The following is a 10,006-nucleotide window of genomic DNA, read 5'->3' on the forward strand; positions in this document are numbered from 1 at the left end:
CACTTCTGTCACAAGATTACTCGTCTAATACCTGCTATCTATAAATCAAGAAAACAAGTACATTCAATCAAATCAATGCAAATATCAATGCAATAAAGTAAAGTATGTGATTTAGGGAAACTCAAGTCTAAACCGACTTAAGTCGATCTCCCAATACCACATTGACTTATACCTTTCGTTCGTAGTTTCGGTCAGGAATTCAAACTCTGTCAATTCTTCAATCTGGCAATGGCAATATCAATGATATCATATCAATATACCGTTTAAATTGATACCCATCTGATCAATAATTCAAATCAACGGTATAACCGCACAATCCCGATATCCCGGTCAACATAACATCACCAGATAATAATTCCCTCAACTAATAATCGATACCAATACAATCTGATATCATATCTCAGTCAATTAACTTCAGAAAAAACATAACAATTCCATAATCAATCCGTTTCTTAATCTGACTTCGATTCTATGATGTCTAACATGTCCAGAACATCATATATGAATTCCATGCAATTCTGACAATATCATAATTTCAAAACATGTCAAAACGTAGTAAAACTTACGTCCAGTTATAGCCTGCGTTGATATGAACACAGTACCGAAGTCAGATTCAAAATTAGACGGACGGATTTCTCATGACTCGAGTTAAACGAAATTTTCTCCGGGAGCTTCCTCGTTCCTTTTCTTGCAAATTCTGAAGACCATTTTCAAAGTTACATATATATATATATATGTATACGTGCACGCATGTAAGGCAAGTGGCTCGCCCCTTTGTGCTGCACGTCTCGCGCATATGCGCGAGGCCTAATGTCTCGGCGCGTCAATCTCACGGTAGCTCGCGCATATGCGCGCCCTTACTCGGCGCATATGCGCGAGGCTATTATTCAGTTTTGCCAACTCTCGGGTTGTCTCGCGCATATGCGCGGATACACATCGCGCATATGCAGCGAGGCTCTCTGGACATGGCATGCACAGCTTGCGCATATGCGCGCACACCCACCGCGCATATGCGCGAGTCCCTCTGTCCATTTCGCGCATGTGCGCATCTCATGTCGCGCATGTGCGCGAGAGGTACTGTCCTCGCACAACATTCGTTTCACGCCGCCTCAAATCATGTCCCGATTAATCCTTTCATAATCACATAAAATTATAAATAAATCATCGTTAATTACAGTGATTAATTCTCGAGCATTACATTTTTCCCCCCCTAAGATATGATTTCGTCCTCGAAATCACAGACAATCCATCATATCAATAAGAAGGTATGTAATAAAACTGAACAGAAATTTACATCAGTGAAATAATGCTGGGAATTCTTGTCTTTATTCAGTCTCCAAGTGGCTTCTTCAACGCCATGACGAGTCCATTGTACTTTCATCAACGGAATCATCTTCGTTCTGAGCTATTTTTCCTTACGATCGATAATCCTGATCGGTTTCTCAACATAACACAATGTCTCATCCAGTTCGGTCTCGTCGGGTTGAATAACATGTGAATCATCAGGGAGATACTTCCGCAGCATAGATACATGAAAAACATCATGTATCCCTGATAATGAAGGCGGCAAGGCGAGTCGATAGGCAGGATCTCCTATCTTTTCGAGAATCTCATAAGGACCAACATATCGTGGAGACAATTTCCCTTTCTTCCCAAATCGGACAACACCCCTGAAAGGAGAAATCTTCAGAAACACTCGGTCTCCAGTCTCAAATACCAATGGTCTACGTCGAAGGTTGGCATATTTGTCTTGTCGGTCCTGTGCTGCCTTCATTTTCTTCTGAATTAGTTTCACTTTTTCAGTCATATCTCTGATCATATCAGGTCCAGTCTCAGGAACTTCAGAGATATCATCCCAATACAGAGGGGATCGACATTTCTTCCCGTACAACGCTTCGAATGGAGCCATCTCAATACTCGTTTGATAGCGCTTATTGTACGAAAATTCACAAAGAGGCAATGCTTCTTGCCAGTTAGTGCTAAAATCGAGCACTACAGCTCTCAACATATCTTCCAATGTCTGAATCGTTCGTTCTGACTATCCGTCAGTCTGAGGATGATATGCGGTACTCAGATGTAACTTCGTACCGAGAGCTTGCTGCAAACTCTGCCAGAAGTGCGAAGTAAACCGAGGATCACGGTCTGAAACAATCGACTTCGGCACTCCGTGCAGTCTAACCACTTCCTTGACATAGATATCGGCCATCTGATCATATCGGTATGTTATCTTGTATGGAATGAAGCATGCGGATTTGGTAAATCGATCAATCACGACCCAAATCGCATCACAACCTCGTGAGGAACGGGGCAACTGTGTCACAAAATCCATAGAAATGTGATCTCATTTCCATTCAGGAATAGACAAACTCTGTAACAGTCCTCCAGGTTTCTTCCTTTCAGCCTTCACCTGTTGCCAATTCAGACACTTGGCTATAAATTCAGTAACATCAGATTTCATCTGTTTCCACCAATATTGTGTCTTCAAATCATTATACATTTTCCTGCCACCAGGATGAATGCTAAAACGACTGTTGTGCGCTTCTGCTAGTATTCGCTGTCTTAATTCCGAAACATTCGGCACAACAAGACGATTATTCATATACAAAATACCATTTTGAACCTGATATTCTGATCGATGTCCAGCTCTGACCATTGCAATCGACTTCTGTATATCCTGATCAACTTCCTGAGCTGCTTTAATTCTCAAAATCAGCTCTGGTTCAGCTTGAATAGTATATAATTTCAGAGGCTGACAGTCTGTTCCAAAGGCTAGTCCAGACAAACAGCAGTCTTCAATCAAATTCGAAACACCCCTAGTCGATAAGGATAGAAAACATACCTTTCGACTCAGTTCATCAGCTGCTGCATTAGACTTTCCTGGATAGTATTTGATTTCACAATCGAAATCTTTTAGCAAATCTAACCATCTTCGTTGCTTCATATTCAGCTCGGATTGTGAAAACAAATACTTCAAGCTCTTGTGATCAGAATATATCTCAAATTTCTCGCCGTACAGATAATGTCGCCATATCTTCAATGCAAAGACAATGGCTGCCAATTCAAGATCATGAATTGGATAACGAGATTCATGGGGTTTCAGCTGTCTCGAGACATAAGCGATAACATGTCCTCGCTGCATCAACACACAGCCCAATCCTCGTTGAGAAGCATCACAATAAACAACAAATCCACCAGTGCCTGAAGGAATCGTCAGCACAGGAGCACTGGTCAATCTTTTTTTTCAATTCGAGAAAACTGGTCTCACATTCCTCAGACCAAACGAATGGAGCATTCTTCAGAGTCAATTGTGTAATTGGTTTGGCAATACTCGAAAAATCTTAATAAATCGGCGATAATATCCTGCCAAACCCATAAAGCTGCGTATCTCTGGTACAGAGGTCGGTCTCGGCCAAGAAATCACTGCCTCAACCTTACTGGGATCAACGGATATCCCGTCTCCGGATATAATATGCCCCAGAAATACCACCTGTTTCAACAAGAACTCGCATTTCGATAGTTTAGCATATAATTTCTCCGCCCTCAAAATTCTCAACACAGTTCTTAAATGTTCAGCATGCTCCATCACATTCTTTGAATAGATCAAAATATCATCAATGAAAATAATCACAAAATCATCGAGATATTTCTGAAAGACACGGTTCATTAATCCCATAAATACCGCTGGTGCATTCGTCAAACCAAAAGGCATGACAATAAATTCATAGTGTCCATACCTTGTTCTGAATGCTGTCTTTGAGATATCAGAATCCCTGACTCTCAGTTGATGGTATCCAAATCTCAGATCGATCTTAGAATACACCGAAGAACCCTGCAACTGATCAAATAAATCATCAATACGAGGCAATGGATATTTATTCTTTACCGTTGCCTTGTTCAGTTGCCGGTAGTCGATACAAAGTCTCATCGACCCATCCTTCTTCCTCACAAACAGTACTGGAGCACCCCAAGGAGATACACTCGGTCTGATATATCCCTGGGCCAGTAAATCCTCCAACTGTTCTTTCAACTCTTTCAACTCAATCGGTGCCATCCTGTACGGAGTCCTCGAAATCGGAACTGTTCCTGGCATCAACTCAATGCTGAAGTCTATCTCTCGAATCGGAGGCAATCCAGGAATCTCATCTGGAAAGACATCAGCAAACTCACACACCACTGGCAAGTCCGCCAATGATGGGCTCGACTTCAGTAAATCAACTGAATATACCAGGAATCCATCCGCTCCTTTCTGCAATAATCGAGTCATATTTATTGCAGATATCAAAGGAATTCTAGGTCAAGAACCCTTACCGTAAAATTTCCACTCCTCAGCCATTTCAGGTCTGAATCGAACAATCTTGTGGAAACGATCGACTGTAGCCCTGTACTTGGTCAACGTATCGATACCGATAATACAATCAAAGTCAGATATCCCAAGCACAATACAGTCTAACTCAATTTCATGCCCATCATACTGCAGTATACACGATCTAACAGATTTCACTGATATCAAACCCGTCCCCAAGGGAGAAGAGACAGACACTACTGCAGATAATGACTCAATAGGCAAAGAATGCATCAAAGCAAATCGCTCAGATATAAATGTATGGGATGCACCAGTGTCAATCAATACATAAGCAGGATAACTAGAAATAAAACAGTTACCTGCAACAACATCATCAGGTGCATCCTGTGCCTGCTCCTCAGTCAAGGCGAACACTCGGGCATGCTGTCTAGGAGGCTGGCTCGCTGTCTGGCTCCCTCCTGGCCTCGGCTGTGACTGAGTAAGCGGTGCTGGCTGGAAGGAATGAACGGCAGCAGATCGTCTCCCTGTCTGAGCCACTGATCTAGATGACTCAGCGGCCTGGGATCCCTGGTCACTTCGCTGTGGACACACTCGGGCAAAGTGTCCATGCTGTTTACAAATGCGGCAGTTGCCGAACACTCCTCGGCACTGTTCTGTGGAATGCTTCCCTCCACACGTGCTACAGTAAGGTCCTGTATAACTCTGGCCTTGACCAGTCTGTCTCGAGCCACTCGAACTGGATGAGCTATTTCCAGATTTCTTGAGTTGCTTTCTCTTAGCTTTCAGGAAATCTTTCTTCCCACTACCACTGCCGCTTTCATATCGAGAAGATGGTGGAGACATCTGTGATCTTGGTGCTGCAGGCACAAACGAAGCCTCTTTCTGTCTCATCAGACCGGCTTCGGCTCCCTTGGCTCGGTTCAAGGCATCAGTAAAGTTGTTTGGCCTCCCGGTATTCACCAAGGTAAAGATTTCAGGATTTAGGCCATTTATGAACTGGTCCGCAATGGCCTCATCATGTTCAGCTACGTGGGGAGCAAATCGGAGCAGTGCAGAGAATTTGGCCACATATTCCTCAATGTTTAGCTAGCCCTGCCTCAAGTTTGCAAACTCGGCTCCCTTGTCCTTTTTATACGACACTGGAAAGAACCTTTGATAAAATTCAGTTCTAAAGACATTCCAGGTGATAGTCGTACCTCGTTGTTCCAAGGCCCGCTTTGTGGTAATCCACCAGTTCTTTGCCACATCGTGTAACTGGTGCCCTATCAGTTTCACCCTCTTCTCATCAGTATAATCCAAGGACTCAAACAACATCTCGATATCATCTAACCAACTCTCGCATTCCACTGAATTCTCCGTACCCTTCAGAGTTGGTGGATGGAACGACTGAAATCTCTTTAACAAGGTCTCCATTGGAGTGGCTGTAACGTCCATTGGAGGATTTGAAGTACTACCCTGTTCAGGTACTCTTCTCGGAGGCATATCTGATAATCAAAAGGATTTTTAATCCCAATACACAAATATGTTTCAGTCCTCCTCCGATTATCTTACTGCTGATCCAGAATCGGTGCTGATCCATTCTCAATAACACATGTTTTCAACTCAAGTCAGATAAACAGATAAACATGCATTATAAAGTAGTAAATCATGCTAGCAATCAAAAGCAGGAAAGAAAACACGTTCTACCCCGCTCACTAGCTCCTATCTCAGTCTCAAGGATCTATCGCTCTGATACCACCTGTTGTGGGGACCCGGACGCTAATCAGTTCTTAATCGTCATCAGGATCAATTTACTAATCAAGTAATTAGGGTCATAAAATTTTTTTCTTTTCAATGCGGAATGTAGTGAAATCAAACTAATATACAACTCAATATAAAATAAAGTACAAGTCCTGTACCGTCTACAAATCAGTAAAAACTAAGGTTCAACATCTAATTATCAAGTGCCAAAACCCTATATACATCAAAGTCCGAAGTCTCCACACTATCACGATATCTCCTCATCTCCTGGACCATGATCCTGTCCCACCTGTTGTCATGTACACATACAAACAAGACAACAGCCTGATAATTCTGGTGAGAATATAATCCCAGTATAAATCAACGAAACATGCAATCATATAAACAAATATAAAGCATGTAATAGATAACAGCAATATGTATCAAAATCTGAAACATAATCAATATCGGACTGTCGACAATACTCGTAACTCTATAATTCAGACTAGACTCAATCCTAGTCTAGGGATCTCGGTTTCCAGAAGTTGGCATTCCCATATCGACCAACAGTAATAGAAAAGACTCCAGTTCTATCCACGTCGATAGGGTATCGATCACCAGTAATAGAAGAAGCTCTGATTCTATCCACATCGATATAGTATCGATCACCAGTAATAGAAGAAAATCAAATTCTATCCACATCGATATGATATCGATCATCAGTAATAGAAGAGTTACGATTCTATCCACATCGATACAGTACCGATCACCAGTAATAGAAGAAGCCACATTTCTATCCACATCGATAGCCAATCATCCGGTGACAGACTTTGACACTATCGCCAATACACTATCTTGTGACATCGTGCAATGTGCCCGTGGCGATCCCGCCACTATCAGGCACTTCTGTCACAAGATTACTTGTCTAATACCTGCTATCTATAAATCAAGAAAACAAGTACATCAATCAAATCAATGCAAATATCAATGCAATAAAGTAAAGTATGTGATTTAGGGAAACTCAAGTCTAAACCGACTTAAGTCGATCTCCCAATACCACATTGACTTATACCTTTCATTCGTAGTTTCGGTCAGGAATTCAAACTCTTTCAATTCTTCAATCTGGCAATGGCAATATCAATGATATCATATCAATATACCGTTTAAATCGATACCCATCTGATCAATAATTCAAATCAACGGTATAACCGCACAATCCCGATATCCCGGTCAACATAACATCACCAGATAATAATTCCCTCAACTAATAATCGATACCAATACAATCTGATATCATATCTCAGTCAATTAACTTCAGAAAAAACATAACAATTCCATAATCAATCTGTTTTTTAATCTGACTTCAATTCTATGATGTCTAACATGTCCAGAACATCATATATGAATTCCATGCAATTATGACAATATCATAATTTCAAAACATGTCAAAACGTAGTAAAACTTACGTCCAGTTATAGCCTGCGTTGATATGAACACAGTACCGAAGTCAGATTCAAAATCAGACGGACGGATTTCTCATGACTCGAGTTAAACGAAATTTTCTCCAGGAGCTTCCTCGTTCCTTTTCTTGCAAATTCTGAAGACCATTTTCAAAGTTACATATATATATATATAAGTATACGTGCACGCATGTAAGGCAAGTGGCTCGCCCCTTTGTGCTGCACGTCTCGCGCATATGCGCGACCTTTCTTCGCGCATATGCGCGAGGCCTATTGTCTCGGCGCGTCAATCTCACGGTAGCTCGCGCATATGCGCGCCCTTACTCGGCGCATATGCGCGAGGCTATTATTCAGTTTTGCCAACTCTCGGGTTGTCTCGCGCATATGCGCGAGGCTCTCTGGACATGGCATGCACAGCTTGCGCATATGCGCGAGGCTCTCTGGACATGGCATGCACAGCTTGCGCATATGCGCGCACACCCACCGCGCATATGTGCGAGTCCCTCTGTCCATTTCGCGCATGTGCGCATCTCATGTCGCGCATGTGCGCGAGAGGTACTGTCCTCGCACAACATTCGTTTCACGCCGCCTCAAATCGTGTCCCGATTAATCCTTTCATAATCACATAAAATTATAAATAAATCATCGTTAATTACAGTGATTAATTCTCGGGCATTACAGTAATGTATTGAGATATCCTCATTTTATGAACAAACCTTTGAGTTCATAATATTTCTCTCTTTGTTTTTCCTTTATTTCTTCATTTAAATATAATTAGCATGTTAAATTCATATTCAAAGTTTTACACTTTAATGAGTTGCTAACTTCCAAAAGTTGAGATGAAAAGGTGAAACTATTGGCATGATAATAAGGTTATTAAAAGGTAAGAATCTATGTTTTATATTATTTAATCATTATTTATTGTTTATGTTATAGTTATTTCTTTAAGTATTATTATACCCTACTTATAAGTTGGAGTTTTGATTTATTGTTGTTATATGTTACACTAAATTCTTGGAACCATTTAAATGTTAGTTTGGTATTACCAACCATTTAAAGTGGATGCCTTGATTTATTATATGATTATATCATAATATTAATTTCTTTGTACCATTTAAATGTTTGTTTGGTTTTACCAACCATTTAAAGTTGATGCCTTGATTTATTATTTATTAATATCATAATATTAATTTCTTGGTACCATTTAAATGTTTGTTTGGTTTTACCAACCATTTAAAGTGGGAACCTTGATTTAGTGTTTACAAATATATATATAGCACAATAAATACTTGACAACATTTACAAGTTTTGGTATATATTATATACTTATAAGATAATAATATATAACATAATAAAAATATGATTATTTAATATATATTGGAACCATTTTATTAAGTGGATTTCAATAATGTTTATTAATGTTAACTTTATTAAAATACCAAGAGTGGATTCTTTAATCTCAACTACTTAAATTAAAATTTGAACAATTAAAAATTACCAATTAAAGATTCAAACCATTAAAGAAAATAAAAACAAAAACAAAAGCAAAAAGACATTGTAGTGGACTTGTAATTACCTTAGCTTCCCTGTGGATACGATATTCGGACTCACCGAATTATACTACTTGTTGACAACCTGCTCTTGGGAGTGCAACCATCAAAGTCGCAACAATAATCGCCAGAACAAAAAATCTGTTCCGTCGAACTTGTTGATTCCTGGTCCCGATCCATCATCTTCGGCTATCGCTTCTCTATCCTTAGCAAAAAAATCTAAAAAATCTTTTCTGATGTGGAAGATCAGACAAAGCTGCAACGACAGATCATACTCAAAATTCTAAGAAATTTTACAACAAGGCTCTGATACCAGTTGTTGGGTAATTACAAACGATGGCGATCATGATGATAATATAATAGCAAAAATTGCATAATAAAATAATCAGCAAGAACACAAAGATTTATGTGGTTCACCCAAGATAGGCTACGTCCACAGAGTTACTGCAAATTTTTATTGGAAGAAACATTACAAGTGCATACAATACTCAATCTCACAACGATTATAACCGAGAAAATATTTTCTCTAACTCACATAAGAGAACAAAAAAAAGCTCTTTTTTTCTTTGCTCTCTTTATTTTATGATGCTTAAAAAAGCTTCTGATTGGGATGATTTTAAAGTGCAAATGATGCACTTATTTATAGGTGCTATCCTCCATACGAACAAAAGGAACCAATTTCCTCATCTGCAGGCAGCAAGTTTGACACAGTTATTTTGTAACGCCCCGAAAATTTAAAGGTCCACGTAAACCACATGCATGCAATTGTTAAATTCCCTTGTATGTTAATTACTTGTTTTAATTGCATAAATTAATTGTGTTGTGCATATTTACATGTTTAAAATATATTTTCTACATTATTGCAATAAAACTGTATTTTTAAATGTTATTCGAGTTGCGATAGAGGAACGGAGACCGAGGGCTGAAAAATAGAAAATGTTTTTATTGGTTAATTGTTTTTAATTATTTAAATT

This window comes from Primulina tabacum, chromosome 9 (assembly GCF_025594145.1).
Source record: "Primulina tabacum isolate GXHZ01 chromosome 9, ASM2559414v2, whole genome shotgun sequence".
Lineage (NCBI taxonomy): Eukaryota > Viridiplantae > Streptophyta > Magnoliopsida > Lamiales > Gesneriaceae > Primulina > Primulina tabacum.